This window comes from Pinus tabuliformis, chromosome 6, assembly GCF_031772625.1.
Source record: "Pinus tabuliformis cultivar Carrire ecotype Pingquan chromosome 6, CPIR1, whole genome shotgun sequence".
Classification (NCBI taxonomy): Eukaryota; Viridiplantae; Streptophyta; class Pinopsida; order Pinales; family Pinaceae; genus Pinus; species Pinus tabuliformis.
The window spans coordinates 1,374,960,527-1,374,975,317 of NC_142292.1; positions in this window are offsets into that span (position 1 = coordinate 1,374,960,527).

Genomic DNA, 14,791 nt, shown 5'->3' on the forward strand with positions numbered 1-14,791 from the left:
TTATAACTTCCAAGGGCTCAAATTAAACTGATGAGATCCTTATTATTCTCTACCTAACTATTGATCTGCCAAGATTAAACAGTTTGGCAAGATCTTTATTTCTCTATCTATCAACATAAAATTTAAAGCATGAATGAATCAAGATTAAAGTATTTGACCATCATGGATTGTGGCATTTTTGACAAGCTGCACACAATCTCATTTTTGCAAAACAAAGTAAAAGTAGTGGCATTTGAATTTGCATCACTTTCAGAATCTATTTTAATCTCTTTTTGGTGGGGTTATATTTTATTTTCTTTTTTATCCTTTTCTTTTAGTCCTTCGATTTTTCTTTTAGGATTTACCCTCTTTACATTTTTATTTTTAATATGGGAAAATATTTTGCAGAAAGCAAAAGGATGTACAATATTACAAGACTAATCATAGCCAATTCAAAATCATGAATCCTATTATTATAGGACCCTAACATCCCACGTACAAGATTCTTCCTTGGATTGCATCCGATATTGGGTTGACATTCATTAAATATAGCATCACCCTGGCAGCTGCAAGTCCCTCTTGAGCTACAAATGCTGAGGGAACCACAAATATAGGGAAGCTTATAGAAATCCATAAAGTAGATAGAAAACATGTATGAATCAGAGACTAACATGGTTTCAGATTGAATATATGTTCTAAATTTTCCATTTCTATCCAATCTCAAGAACTAAAAGAAATCATTCCCAAGTTGAGCTCCCACAACAATATGTCTCGAGTTGAGTGCCCATGCTGAATTTCTAGAGAATTTTTCAGGATTGCCCCAAATATATACATACATGGAGATGGAGGAGGCCAAAAGAGGGTTCAGTAGGCAACTTGGGGTTGGTGGGTTTTCAGTTTTGTTTGAAGGGAAACTTGTTGATGGAACAAAAGTTGTAGTGAAGAAACTGGGTAACACTGATATATGGAATTTTCATTTCCGTGCAAAGGTTGCAACTTTAGGAAGAATTAACGATGTAAATTTGGTGAGACTGTTTGGGTTTTCTACTAATGGCACCTATAGATTGTTGGTGTATGAGTACATGAGAAATGGATCTCTTGATCATTGGTTGTTTTGGTTCCCTTATGACAATAATCCTTCACCATATCTTGACTGGAGAAAGAGATACAAGATCATCCATGATATGGATTGGGGATTAGCTTTCTTGCATGATAAATACAAGGATAGGATTCTTCATTTGGATGTGAAGCCTCAAAACATTCTATTGGATGAGAATTTTGGAGCCAAACTTGCAGATTTTGGGTTGTTCAGGTTAATGGACAGTGCTCAGAGGCACACATTTACTCGTGTCAAGGGGACTCTTGGGTACTTAGCTCCTGAATGGATTTACCCTTCCATAGTCCTTCTTATATCCAATCAATTTAATCTCCTTTTATTATTGCACTTAGATCTAGACCTTTCTTACCCTGCCATAGCCATTCTTATATCAAATCAATTTAATCTCCTTTTGTTATGGTCTCTATATGTGTTTACATGTATGATATTTCATTTTTGTTATGAGGTCTTTGGTAGATTAGTACCATTGATGGGAAAACTGTAGTACTTTCATTTTGTTGTATAGTTCCAAGATCAAGATTGGATCATATAGATTACCTCAAAGGCCATTTTACTCAAGGATATTTAGCTCTCAAATCAAAACTTAGAAGAATATTTTACTTATGAAAAGAAAGGAAAAATATGGAAAACAAATTTCATTTATTTTGACTATTTTCTAAGAACAATAATTCTTAAATGTAATGTTGCTTTACAAAATTAGTATGTAAATATCTATTTGCAGAGAAGGAAGACCAATCTTGAAATTCTACTTATTCCTATAGTTATTTTTGTACAATAGAAGTAGCTTACCAATGGGGAAAAGAGAAAAGTAATCTTTAGATATTACATCAAAAACTTAGAAATTCACAATTCTTAGATTGAAAAATGATTTTCTCAATTAGCCTATGATATTTTGCCGATGTTAACATTGTTGTTATTTTTGGACAGTTTGAAATCCTTGATAAGTAACAGAGCATACTTGTTCCATTTTGTTGACCAAGCAATAAAAGTGGTTACAAAAATGTTTTCCAAAGGGTATACCCTAGGAAAGGATACTTTAAGCAAAGCCAAAGAGTGAGATGAGAAGTATGAATTCATGGACACTATTGTAGCAAAGGTGGAAAATTTTGGAAATTTCTTTGGGGAGATATCAAAAGAAACTTTGGTTGCAGCTAGGCATGCAACTTGCAACATAGGAAAAACAACTGTCAACAACAGTGATTTTGCAACAAGAGCATTGATGGTTGTTGGGGTTCTTGACAGGGAAGCCAAATTTGTTGTTGATTTTGGTAATAGAAATAATGCAGCAAACAAGTAGAATTGAAGCATTATGCCATTGTCCAACATAAGTTAGAACTGTAATGAAGTGGTGTTTTCCCTCAAGATTATTTGTCTCATAATTAAGTGCATAATGGTGTAAGTTTTTGTCCATACGGACATGTGAGTGGGTAAGAAATTTCTAAAAATATTTGATATCATCTTTTGTAATCATGACCATGCAGCTATGTGTGGTAGATTAAAATTTGTTGGTAGGAATGTGCGATATTATGGAATATATACGACCTGCAAATAATATGCCACAAATGGTTCAAATGGTAAGATGGCATAGATTAAAGATTCTCTTGGAATTATGTGTTGTGGAAATGAAATTTATTAGATAAATTAGTTTATGTGAGATTTAGATCTAAAAACATTACACAATATTGATTATAACATTTCATTAGTTAATAAATGTTTTTTTGAAATAACTTCAACTTAAACTCAATCTCTATATATAAATAAAATGCAAACCTATATTGTACATTTTATGTCATAAATGTTTAATTGACTGTGTCAATTTTCCGTGATGTATGTTATATTGGGCTCATATTTTTCATGGTTGGTATCAAAATTAGAACCCTTGTCTCTTGTGTGAGAGAGAACTTGTCTGGATGCAATGAAGCTTCTTAGAAGGTAGAGCTATGTTAGTTCTAAAAGCATCATGAATAAATTTTTTTGGTTTGTTTTTTCATTAAAGATGAAAAACTAGTGTAATGTGTTTATGGGTGCTTGGAATATTGGATTACAAAAATTTTATAGCTTTATATTGAAGAGGCTTTTTATAATTTAATTTTTCAACTACATTGAAGTAATTTATGGGTTTAATACTTTTTGCATTTGTAATTTTTTCTTAATTTTTCAACTAAATAATTTATCGGTGCAATATTTTTTTATATTTATAAATTTAATAAAGTTATGAAAAATAAAATAAAATGATTTTGAACTATAGAATAAAATACTTTTGAATTGCCCCTTGTAAACATGATTAAATTTATTATTAGAGAATTTTTACTAGCAATTGCAGCACATGTTGCAATGGAAACGCCATAAGGCGATAGCATAGGAAACAATAACATAAAAGAAAGAAGTAAAAAATTTATGCAATATGTTATGTTTTAGGGAGATTCCAACCAAACCAATATTCTAGAATATGTTCAAAATGAAGGCAATGCACAACACCTTAACTCTAAAGGATTTATGAAAATGCTCTTCATTAAAATTCATGAACTTCACGATTGCACGATTCCCAACTATTATAATTAAATGGTTCAAATCAAATATTTCATAGAATAAATAATATCATATCAACTTTAATTCACAATGCAATTGATAATAGTTTTTGTTAGAAGAGATCCAAGATAATGTATGTGCATTTTGAGTCAATTTTTATGTCAATTCTAGCATGTTGTCACAATTATGTTTTTGTGATCAAGAGTATAGAATTTTTAGGTGGTGTTCTATGTGCACTAAATAACTATGAGTTCCAACACTATGTATGGGGTTTATTTTTCAATATATTTGTCCAGAGTAAGGAAGATTTCAAATATTTTCTACGGTAGGAATAAGACTATGTTGTTGCACTTTCCATTGGTCGTGTCTCTCTTGGAAACAATCTAGAAAATAAGAAGAACCAAGAATAACACCTTCCATAAACCAATAGCTAAAAGTAGGAGGTTTTTGATGTTATTTCCAACTTCAATAAGATTATAGCATACAAATTCATCCTAGAGAGCTCATACCACCTTAAGAAATGCTCCTAAACAAATAGAAATGAGACTTTTCTCACATCGAAAAAGAAAACAAACATCTATAAAAAATGAATGGCTTAAAATGCCTCAAATATTTTAAACATCCTTTAAGTTTCCAACATGATCAACTTTGTAAGAATAATTCCTTAGGAGTTGATGTTTCATGTAAAGGGAATGATAGTTTAATAGTTGGGATTGTTTAGACTACATGCAATACAAATGCGACAGTGTTACTAGTAGGTGGAGACTTGACATTGGAGGCAAAGGCTCTAGACAAAACAAGTTTGTTGTTTCTTGGCCAACAAAAACAACTGGTAACCCAAGTTATTGTTGCATTTGAGAGACTCGTATTTCTTGTGATCATGTCTGGGTCCATTTGATATAAAATTTGCAAAGGATGATAAAAGAAATTTAGGTATTCTTTCGGTGGGCTATCCAGGAGAAGCTGGTAGAGCAGCCATAACAGACGTGATATTTGGATCATATAATCCAGGTAATGTTTAAAATTAAATCACTAGTTCTGGGTACCATATCAAATAGGTCATCTTAATTTTTGAGCCCAAGAGTTAGCTCAAGTGGTCTAGAGACAGATATGAAGTTCTTTGATATTGTTGCTACTCATGGGTTTGAATCTTTTCCATTCCCTTGGGGAAAGGCCCTGGAATCGGGGCCAATGTTTATCCTAACTTACCATCCTCAAAATGTGTGGAAGTAATATGTTTCTTGAGATTTCATGCTCCAAAATCAAGGCCAAAGGTTTATTTCACGGGAAAGTACTATGTTTCCTTTCCTGAACTTTCATGCCCTAGAATCAGGGCCAATGGTTTACCCAATTTACCATCCAAGAAATGGGGGAAGTACTTTGTTTCTTGAGATTTCATTCCAAGTAAAAGTGTCATCTTAGTTTTTTAAATCCACACACATCAAATGTTTTTGCAACTTTTGGGACCACCCCTACTATATTTCACTGCAAATCAAGTACTTTTTTCAATGCCCATATGAATTCACGGAAATTGCAGCTCATATTCTGTTGTAGGTGGACAATTTCCCATGACTTGGTACCCAAAGTATTTTGTTGTCAATGTCCCCATGACCAACATGAACATGAGGCCTGATAATGCCATAGGTTACCTTAGTCGTACTTACAAATTCTACACCAAAAAGGTAGTTTACTTGTTCGGATATGGACGAAGCTATATAAAATTCAACCACAATGTAGTCAAAGTGAATTTGCAAAGGATTATAAAATAAATTTAAGTATTCTTTGGGTGGGCTATCCGGGAGAAGCTGGTGGAGCAACCATTGCAGATGTGATATTTGGATAGTAAAATCCAGGTAATGTTTAAAATGAAATCACTAGTTTTGGGTACCATATCAAATAGGTCATATTAATTTTTGAGACCAAGAGTTAGCTCAAGTGGTCTAGAGCCAGATATGAATTTCTTTGATATTGTTGCTAGCTGTTGCTGCTCATGGATTTGAATATTTTCCATTCCCTTGGGACAAGGCCCTAGAATCGAGACCAATGGTTATCCTAACTTACCATCCTCAAATGTGCGGATTAATATGTTTCTTGAGATTTCATGCCCCAAAATCAAGGCCAAAGGTTTGTTTTGTGGGAAAGTACTATGTTTCCTTTCCTGAACTTTCATGCCCTAGAATCAGGGCCAATGGATTACCCAATTTACCATCCAGGAAATGGGGGAGGTTTTTATGAAGAATTGGCTCAATATCTCACCAGGTCTATCACAAGAAAACCCACACAGAACACTATGTGCATGCCAACTCTCACCATCATCCTGCTCAGAAACTTGGAGTGCTCAACACTCTAGCTACTAAGGCGTTCGTATTTCAGATCATGATCATTTTGATCAAGAGAAGAACCACCTCTTAGATTTTTTTGTAAAGAATGGATATAAAAGACACCAAGGAATCAAAGCTTTCAAAAAAACGGAGAATCCTAAAAAGAAACAACCATTGGATGACTGTGTAGGCAAGGTTCACCTTCCCTACATCCTAGGCACCACTGATAAGATTTCACACATTCTAAAAAAGAATAATATAAAAACCACTTTCAAACCCTTGAACACAATTAGCAAATGTCTGAAATCTGTAAAATATCCCATTGATCCTAGGCACCACAAAGGGGTTTATTTGGTTCCGTGTTCATGTGGAAAATCCTACATTGGTGAGACTGGTCGTTCGATATTAACTAGGATTCAAGAACATGCCACTGACATCAAACATAACCGCTCCAAAACCCTAGCTTTAGCCGAGCAGTCTAGTAAGACCAATCATCACATTTTCATCGAAAACTCCAGTGTTTTGGCCAAAATCGATCATTATCACCATAGAAAATTTAGAGAAGCTATAGAAATAGGAAAACACCCCAATAACCTTAACCGTGATGACAGTTGGAAAATTAGTGACAATTGGATTCCTACACTAATGAGGGATTCTACTGTCTCTTAGGTACCCCTGGCCCCTTTATCTCTTAATGGTTCACCTATCCCTAAAATCATTAAACTAATATTTTAATTAGTTTATTCAAACCTAATTAACCGAATCAAGCACTAAAAAACATTATTAATATAATAAACATTATAAATATTTAACTAGAAACCTTTATAGATCAATACATAATATTAATCCAACATCAGAACTTAGGAACTTCCTCAACAATAAAATTTAGATGTTGAATGTTAAAACTAAATAAATTTAACATCAATAATGCAACAAATTAATTAATATTGAAACTTTTAGTTAAACATTATAATATTTGAAATATTATAACATCATAATTATCACATCATATAATGTTTGAATAAATAACATTAATTATTAATTAATGTCAACTAAAATAATTAATACAAAAAAATTTGGGTTAATAACATCACGATATTTGGAGATGTGATAATCATGTGACTGGGGATAATTCCTTTCGAGATTCGGAGCCGAACGCGGGAGTTTAGCAGCGACTAGGGTGAACACAGCGAGCAGGGGTAGATTCGAATGGCGGGCGGCAGGGGAGGGAGCTCTGCTCCCTCCTACAAAGACGCAAGAGCTCCCTCCTACAAAGACGCAGTGGCCAGCAATAATAAATCATCAGCTGAAACTAGTAAAGGAGATATGAATAGTAGTAATAGGGACATTGAAAAAGACACAGATGGGACCAGAGCAAAAAACAACACAAAGGACAAAGAGGAAGAAGACAAAAATCTAGGCTCAAGAGACAAAACCCAGAAAGGACCTTGCAAACCGAAAGCAGAAATCACTCCTCGAGTAATATTAAATGACCCTGCTCTGCAGGAGCACAGGGAACACATGGGAACCTATGCCATTATCTGTAAATTTATGGGATTATGGCCCACAAAAAAGGCTTTGCAGACATGGATCAAGTACCATTGGAAGCCCAAAGGCAGCATTGACTTGCATCTAGGATCAAAAGGATTCTTCACAGTAGTGTTCTCAAACATCGAAGATAAAGACAGAATATTCGAAGGAGGCCCCTACTTTTTTGCAACGGCAGGTCTCTATATGAGACCTTGGAGGATGAACTTTGTCCCAGAGAGGGAGACTTTCTCTTCAGTTCCTATGTGGGTAAGGCTCTACTCTCTACCTCTTGATTACTGGCAAACTGAATCGTTGGCTGCCATTGGCAATAAACTAGGACGCTTTGTCAAGGCTTCTGAAGCCACTAGAAGGGGAAAATACACCTCCTTTGCCAGGATATGTGTGGAAATGGTTCTATCAGGAGCACTTCCGGATGAAGTCATCCTATAAGTGCACGAGGATGAATGGGTGCAGACGATAGACTATGAACATATCCCCTTCAAATGTCGAAGATGCCATGAACATGGCCATCTACTTAGAGAATGCCCTCTCAGCAAAGAAGATAATAAAGAAAAACCTTACATAATAAAAGACATTGAAAGCTTTCAGAAAGTGGCTAGCAAAGGAAGAGGGGGCAAAAAGGGGCCAAAAATACTACACACGGATGGGTGAAAGGGCAGTCAAAATAAGTTTAAAGTGCTAGAAGAGCCTGAAGAAAGTATAAGAGAGATTCAACTTCAGGAGGATGAAGCTAAGGGTAAAGGAAAAAAAGAGGATACAAATCTTTCTCCAGGAACTGAACCTCAAAAAGAAACCATGAGAAGTGATACAGAGATGGAAACAGACCAGGAAATGACACAAAGTGAAATAGACATGGAAGATCATGAACTACAAGAAATCCTGGACAAGGAAAACTTGGACCTGGAAGGATTCCTGAGGCAAGGATCCAAAGGAGGAATAGAATCCCTGCCTCAAGAAGAATGCCACAGGATACATCAGCTGTTTTTGTGGAAGACTCAGGAATGAGAACTGGAGAAAAGTACAAACATCCACAAACAGGAGCATAGAGGCGTGAAAACAATGAAAGTAATACCAGGACTAGCCACCAGAAATCCAGGCAAAAAGAGAGGCAGAAAAAAGCAACACGAGCTCCTAATGGAGTGCGGAAAGCTAATGGTAGATTCAAGTAAGATGAAAGATCTAACCAGTTACTCTTTTACTAATCTTTAATTATGAAGTTCATATTGTGGAATATCAGAGGTCTAGGTAGTAATAGAAAATAGAGAATGCTAAGTAATAGAATGAAATTAGCAATGCCGGCCATAATCTTCATTCAAGAGACAAAATTCTCCATTCAGAAAATAAGGCAAATCCATAACAATTGGCTCAGCAAAGCCGAGTTTCTAGAAGTCATAGTAGAGAACATAGCGGATGGTATTCTCATCCTCTGGAACCCCCAAAAAGTCAACATCGTAGATGCGAAGGCGACAAGAAACTACCTATCAACCATCATTCAGCCTATGGGAATGACAGAGACCTTCCTGATGACGAATGTATACGGCCCTCAGAAAATTGATGAGAAGCTTAGATTTCTGAACTCCCTGGCAGAGCTCAGAAGAAGACATGAAGAAATCCCTTGGGTCATTGGAGGAGATTTTAACATGATTAAATCTCTTTCGGAGAAAAAAGGAGGCACCAGAATCCTCAGTAGAGATTCAGTAGAATTCCATTCATTTATGGAAGACATGCAACCGGTTGACTCCGAAATGCATAACGGTTTGTTTGCCTAGAACAAAAAAAGAGGCGGCAATGCTCAAGTTGCCTCCAAATTAGACAGATTTCTGATCTCCGAGAAACTGATGCTCACAAATTCAGAAATCTCAACTAGTATTCTCCCATTCGGAGGCTCAGATCACTGGCCGATTCCACTATAAATCAAGGGAATTGATGCTCCTAGAAACAGACATTTCAAATTTGAGAATATTTGGCTCTCTCATCCAGACTTCAACAGCAACATTGAAAAATGGTGGTCTGAAGATCTTCAGGTTCAGGGCTCCAAAATGTTCCTCCTCCATAAAAGACTAAAGCTCATAAAAGTCAGACTCAAAGAATGGAACAAGAAGGATTTTGGTAACATTTTTGCAAAAAAAAAATTTGTAGAAGTCAAACTGCAGGAGCTATACCAAGTAATTATCACAGATGGTTTTGATAAAACCAAAAATGAGCAAGCTGAAAAACTCAACCTAGATTGGGAGAATTTATGCAAACAGGAGGAAATCTTTTGGAGACAAAAGTTAAGAGTGCAATGGCTCAAAGAAGGTGAGCGAAACACTCATTTTTTCCACCGTTCCACCATTTCCAATAGAAAGCACAATAGAATTTCCTCATTACTAGATGTTGATGGGGAGCTTCAGACCTCTCACAAGAATATTGAAGGTGTGCTGGTTCAATATTTCAGAGGCATCACTAATGAAAATAATCCAAACAGAGAACAACACATCAAGGAAATTATAAAAAAATATTCCAAGGATGGTGTCAAAAGAAGACAACTTTAACCTGAACAAGCCAGTTACCAAAGCAGAGGTTAGTATGGTAATCAAAGACATGCAGAATGGCAAAGCTCCAGGTCCTGATGGTTTCAATGTTGATTTTTTCAAAGCTTCTGGAAGGTGGTCAAACAGGACATCTTGGAGGTGGTTGAGGACTCCAGAAGAAGTAAATCCATGCTAAAGGCACTCAACAACTCCTTCATATCCCTGATCCCCAAACAGGACTCTGCCCTGACTCCTGATAAGTTCAGAACCATTGGTTTATGTAATGTTTTTTACAAAATTATTTCCAAAATCTTGGCCAATAGACTCAAACTTCTTCTTCCTTTTTTGATTTATGGGGAACAATTTGGATATGTTGAAGGACGAAAAATCCTGGATAATATTATTCAGGCCCACAAGGTTGTTCACTCTCTCACTAGTAAAAAGCAAGCTGGTATGATCATACAACTAGACATTGCAAAAGCATATGACAAGGTGAATTGGACTTACATTAAAAAAGTCCTTTCTGCTTTTGGATTTGATCATGACTGGATTAGATGGGTTATGGCTTTGGTTACTTCAATCATATTTTCAATTCTGGTAAATGGCTCGCCCTCAGAGATCTTCACTCCTACCAGAGGTCTCAGGCAGGGTGACCCACTCTCTCCCTTCCTCTTCATTCTCATGATGGAAGGATTGGGCCGAACCATTAAAAAGGCCAAAGGTTTAGGGAAGATCAAAGGTCTCCATTTAACAGAGAATGGCCAAGCCTTGACTCATCAGTAATTTGTGGATGACACCATGTTGCAGGGCATCCCCACAGTCAAGGAAGCCACTGCTTACAAGAAAATCTTAAATGACTTTGCCTCGGCTTCAGGTATGGAAGTTAATCTCTCCAAATCAATTTTTTTTTCTTAAACACTAACATTGATATCCAAAGGAACATATCTATAATTCTAGGCTTCCAAAGGGAAGTCCTCCCTTCAAAATATTTGGGTATCCCCCTGACAGATAAACCAATGCACAAAAGTATCTGGGAACCGATGCTCAACAAGATGCAAGACAAGATCAAACGTTGGACTTATAGGGTGTTGAACCTAGCTGGTAGATTGATTCTAATGAAGACAGTTCTTCAAGCTATCCCTGTTTTCTTCTTATCAGCCCTGCCAGCTCCCAAAGGGGTCTTACAACAATTCAGGAACATTTAGAGAGACTTTCTCTGGGGCAAGGAGGAAACCAGAAAGAAATGGGCCCTTGTGGCTTGGGATAAAATTTGCAAGCCCAAAAGTCATGGAGGCCTAGGCTTAGATGATCAGGAGATTCTAAGTAATGTTTTAGGAGCTAAACTTTAGTGGAGATGGGTTAAAGAACCAGGGGCGCAATGGGCTAATACCTAGAAAGAGAAATATGCCAGCTCTTGGCAAATGAGTGAACTCATCAGAATGTCAGGGAACATAAAAGGCTCTCACATCTTGAACAAAGCTTGGGAAAACAGAGACCTGGTACAAAACTACAGCTTCTGGGAAATCAGAGCAGGAGATCAGGCTCTCTTCTGGGAGGATAAATGGTAGCAAGAACCGATGTTGTTAAGGGAGGAATTTCTAGGCATCAAGCAAGAAAATGATCTCCAAGGGCTAACAAGAGTCAGGGATTTTTGGAATCCTCCTCAGGACACTGAGAAATGGAGAAACTGGAGAAAAATAGATTGCAGAGCGGACAACCCCATAAAAGCAAAAATAGATGAACTCATGAACATTTTGGAACAGAGGAAGATTCTGGTTACAGATGGGCAGGACCAGTTAAGATGGGGCCAAAACAAAGAAGGAATCTTTAATATCAAGGAGGCTAAAAGGATTTCTCTTAACCTAGAGCCCTGCGTTTTGAATAGGTCCTGGAAAAAGCTTTGGAATTACCAAGGATGGATGAAGATCAAACTGTTTATGTGGTTAGTTCATCACAAGAAAATACTAACTTGGGATAACATTCAGAAGAGGGGAATGATGGGGCCTTCTAGATGCCAACTATGTGAGGCTCAAGAGGAGACTATGGAGCATATTCTCAATAGTTGTACCTATACCTCCTGGTTATGGGATTCCTTCAAAAGCATTTTTCAGCAGACAGACAGAGACAAAGGTAGCATTATTAACACCCTGAACGAGTGGAGAAAAGACTTTGTAGACAATGAGATCCTTAATTTAGCCTAGACGTTTACATCAAGCTTCATTATCTGGAATGCTTGGAAAGAGAGGAATAAGAGAATCTTCAAGGGTGAAAAGACTACTCCGCTCTGCCTGATGGATTTGATCTTAAAGTAGATAAAGGAGACTGTGTCCACCACTCTGCACAGTTATCCCTCGAATCCTCCCACAACACTTGAACTAAGAACTCTCAAGCAGCTGGGATTGCATGAGATCATCCTCAATGGTCTGAGGAGAAAAGAAAGCATAGTGGAAAGGGAAAAGGAGTTCTGGCATCCTCCACCTAATGGTTACCTAAAATGCAACATTGATGGGGCTTCTAAAAGCAACCCAGGGACTGCAGGTTATGGAGGTGTCTTGAGAGATGAAGATGGAAAAATAATTTTTGCCTTCCACTGTCATTTAGGCCATGCTTCCAACAACATGGCAGAATTGATGGCATTGGAACAATGTCTAGAGCTTCTTAAACTCAATAACAACACAATTGTTCTCATTGAAGCAGACTCCGAAATTTCTATAAATGCAGTCAAGAAAATCAGCCATGGTACAGCTCCTTAAAAAGTCTCAAAACAATGGAGACTAATTCAAGTGTACCAGAGAATCCAAAAACACCTCCAAAGTCTACAAATGGTTAGCTTCAACCATGTTCAGTGGAAGGCCAACAGACTTGCAGATCTTCTAGCCAACTTAGGAGTGACTAATCCAGATTGCATAGTAGAAATGAATTGGCAGGAGATGCCTACAAGCAGGCTAAAATCTCTCTGCAAGGCTCAAGCCGTAGAGGACAAAGAAATTTTCGATTGTTGGGCACAAAGAGCAAACCAAGATTAACGCTCTTTTTCCTGTTTCTTCTTCTCAGTTCGGTGGTCAACTCCATGATTTTGGGCTTTCTATGCTTTGGTGACTTTTTCCTATGGGGAATGGAACCTTTTCTCCTTCGTGCCTTGAGAGGCGACACAGGGTTTCATATGCAGTTCCAGAAGGTTTCTGCAGATAGTTGCAATGTTGGGTTAAGCAGTTGGAAGGGCGGGTCAGCTCCCTCCATGATTTTCCCGAGCTTTTTGTCTTTTCACGTGGAAAACCAGGTTATTAGCAATTTTCCTCTGATCGCAAGGCCCCTGGTTGGTAATTGGTGGTTTTTCAGTTCTCTAAGTGACAGACGGCAGATCTTCCCGGACGGTTGGCAGCAGCATCAGAATGTCCCGCAGCATCCCATTTTTTCTGTTATGGAAGTCAATACCGCCTCTGGGCGGGTTCGTAGAGTTCGCACCGCTCACAGGTCAAAAGTGGTATCGGATTTCTGGCAGCGATGCCATAGAAATCATGCCACGTGGAGGAGAGACCGGTACATAAACCACTTTCCCCGTGCCATAAATTTCGATCTCATTGGGCGTGCAATTTTTTGCTCTGCCGTCCAATGGCACAGGGTGATTCAACGACCAAGATCAAGCGTGCAGTTTGGTAGGACCTGCGGGTTTGGAGAGGTTGGTGGTTTCGCTGATTTCGCACTGCTTTTTTGTTAAAGTGGTTTTTGTTTTTTCGCAGCGACACCATTGATTTCTTTACACATGGCGGAGGGCTCGTTTATTATACCACCCTCCCCGAGCCTTAAAATTCGTCAGCTTTGGGCACGCGATTGCTTGCTTAGCCGCCCGATCACACAGGGTGATTCATCGCCCTTGCTCCATCTTGTTGTTTTGTGGGGCCGCGGGGTTGCTGGGGTCCGCTGTTTCGGCGATTAGTTTTGGTGGTGCTTTTCTTTGGGGTGTCGTCCTTTCGCAGGGGTTGTGTTCTCTGTCAACTCGGCTGGTACCTTTTGTTGGGGCCACGTGTCCTAGTGGGCTTTTGTTTAAGTTTCTTGGTTGGTTGTTGGCCGGAGTTCAGGCCTTTAGTTTGTTTGTTTCTACCTTTAGATTGTACTGTAAGTTTTGGCTGCTTGGTGGCTGTGGGGTGTGGCTTTTCTTTGGCCCCATGGCCTTTGCTTCCCTGTCACCTCTTGGGGTTCAGGGATCTTGTATATTATGTAAATTTTTTTGGTTAATTTGATATAGAAGGAACTACTCTTGCTCTAGCAAAAAAACATCACGATATTTGAATAAATAACATCATAATAGTTTAATTCATAACATTAATCAAGAACACTTAAAATAATAATAATAATTAAATTAAATTTATGAAGATTTTATTAAAATTACATTCAAATAATTTTATGAAGATTTCATTAAAATTACATTCAAATAATTTTAATTTTATATAAGCTTTAGTTTCCCTATCAAGTAATTAATAAAAATAATAAATATCATGATAATATAAACATACAAATATAAAAAATATTAATAATTAATTAAGTAAATTAAATTTATTTCTGAGCATTAGCAAACCTGTCGGCTCCATTCATTATCTTCCCAACCCTATCCTCTATTTATTGGTCCATTATTCATTGAATTTTTCACACATCTGATCCTGATGATGAACCACAGAGGTTGGTTCGAAATGTCGATACAATAAAATCATAAATGAAAATTTTGTTCACTTTGATTCAATTCAATAGACCATTTTCACCATATTTTAAAAGCTTCAAGCTAG